Source organism: Hippocampus comes, unplaced genomic scaffold (genome assembly GCF_001891065.2).
Source record: "Hippocampus comes isolate QL1 unplaced genomic scaffold, H_comes_QL1_v1.1 scaffold22, whole genome shotgun sequence".
NCBI lineage: Eukaryota > Metazoa > Chordata > Actinopteri > Syngnathiformes > Syngnathidae > Hippocampus > Hippocampus comes.
In genome coordinates this window covers 3,909,013-3,911,654 of record NW_017806175.1, presented here as the reverse complement: position 1 = coordinate 3,911,654, position 2,642 = coordinate 3,909,013, and positions in this window count along the sequence as shown.

Genomic DNA, 2,642 nt, shown 5'->3' with positions numbered 1-2,642 from the left:
AAAAAAAAAAAAAAAAAAGACTACCGCAACGCGCTCGACAGATAGGCAGGAATGGTCTGGCTAATGCTGCCAAGCCCCTCAAAAAGCTGCCAGGCATGTGGGTCGCACATGTTGGGGTCACACAGTGAGTGGACTGCAAGGATCTAAAGGCCTTCACACCACAGGGAAGAAAACTCACCGGAGAACTCGCCTATTTACAGTTGGTGCGGTCGCATGTGGTGGCCATTACATCAGTGGACCTCAAACTGGGATCCGGGAGCCACAGTTTGGGGGTCCGCAAAATGATTTGATATCAATTGTGTTTTATCATTTAAACAAAGTGCCTAAGGGGGATCGGTGCCAATAAAACATAAACCGGGTACTCCTGCCTACTTCAGTTTCGGGACAGATAAACAGATAAACTGGTATGATTGTGCCGTATTGGCACATAAAACGAAAGAGATACGAGTGACCTAACTTGAGTTACAGATTGTCAAAAAAAAATAAAAAAGGAGCTTCAAGGTGGTGACTGCCACACCTTGTTGAAGTTTATAGTCAAAGTTAACATCAAACAAAGAGAAGTGCACCTTGCATATCACAACAACCACACAAATGTGTCTTTAAGCGTGCTAGCTTGATGCACACAATGTAATGAAAAGCATCAGTCACTCAATGTTGCTACGGCCTGAACGACAAGGATTTTTTTTTGCCAATTTAAAAATCGTTCATTTTGGCCAAAAAAGACAAGCCAGCCAATTAATAGGTTATGTCTGACTTATTACCTCTTGAATAACAAATATTTAAACACAAAATGGGTAGCAACAAGTAGACAAATAAGGTAACAATGCTCATGCATGTTTTGTTTATCATCTGCAAAGAATGACGACCATAGTATAAGCGCAGTTTATTGAGAAGCTGAGATTGCTGCATGAACACTATGTTGGTATATCGGCATTATTCTGCCCCCAAATGGTCATGGCGCATCTAGAAGGAGCAGCACAATGTCCACTGAACTGAAACAAGAAATGTGGCAAAAAGTGTTTTGTTTATTTGCATTCTATTTAATTATGTCATTACTGTGCTCCTTTTTAAGGGAAGCTGGATGCATTGGTCAAATTAAACTCATATCTCAAGGCGCTACTGCATTTGTTTTTTTTAATTTAAGGATATGACTTTCATCCCTTTTAAATCTTTGATTTTACTGTGACATTATGACTATCTTGGAACAATATGTGTTGCTTGTAAGATTAAACGCTTTTTATCCCCAAAAATATGAATTTATATTACATTGTATTTTTCTCAAAAATAATAGCCACCTTTAATTTCTGTGCTCTTTAAGAGTACATGTGGTAGTTACGTTTAACGGATGTTAGAATTATGAGGTGGTCTGTAGGAAAATGTCTCCCTTGTTAAAAAAAAAAATGGAGACAAAAACGGTGGAGAACGACGTTTAAAAACGCTGAATCATCATCATGGACTAATATGGATATCGAGGAAAAAAAAAAAATGGAGACAAAAACGGTGGAGAACTACATTTAAAAATGCTGAATCGTCATCATGGACTAATATGGATATCGAGAATAGATCCTAACAACTCTGTGAGATGAAACGGTCAGAGCGCCGTGGTGGGGAGGCGCTCAAGACTTGTGTAAATTGTGCATTTTGTCCATACATAAATATTGTATATTTATTTTTGCTGAAATAAAAAGAGTATATTTTCTTGCTTTTTAAAATTTTTTTAGATTGATTTATGTGTGGTAGTGGTTAAGTTTTGTATGAGCCTCAGTGTAAACAAACGACAAAAAATGCCTATCATAGCTTGGTCTCGTCCTGACTCTGTCCTGGCTCGGCCTATTTTCATTCAGGTCATTTCCTGGGGAACCACAGCGTGCTGGACATCCTCCGACAAGACGGCTACGTGATCGATCACGTGACGCCTGATGACCAGCAGCATGTGACACTGTGAGTATGCAGTCGAATGGGGGGGGGGGGGGGGGGGGGGGGGGGGGGTAATGACCCATTTGGTTCTGCAAAAACACTTAGCGATGGTACAGTAATTGAAACTTGTGGAAAACAAAAAAACTGAATGTGCCTGGTGTCTTTCAACGTTAACAGTAAAATGTATTGAAGTGCAGTGCAAACAATGTCCAAATGGAGATTTCAAAACTAAACAACGCTCGGGAATCCTTTGATACTTCAGTGAGTCATTCCCTCCAATCCATCCCATCTCCTCGGTGGCGTGCTGCCGGCCTCGCATTGCTGTGCTCGGCAGCCACTGGTACCGGGATACAAACGATCCCGTGCACACGCGTGTATGAAAGTGAACACGGCGGAGGGGCGCCAAAAAGCAGCGCAGTGTCCCAGTGCTTGTTCAGTCTGTGTTTGCACGATGATATATATACAAACAGTAATTTCCATTCCTGTTAAAATCAAAAGGGGCCAAATTTAACTCAAAAATCGTGTCAATGTTCCACATGCATCCATCCATTTGGACGATTCGAAACTCCGTTGCAAATTCCAACCAGAAACAGAACTCCTACCATCTGATGCGTACGGATGTGGGCTGACCGTGGTCACACGCTCACACAACCGGCGAAAAAGGCATAATGCAAGGTGCCGCGACGAGGCAACGGGACACGCCGCAGAGACGGCCGCCGGGGAGC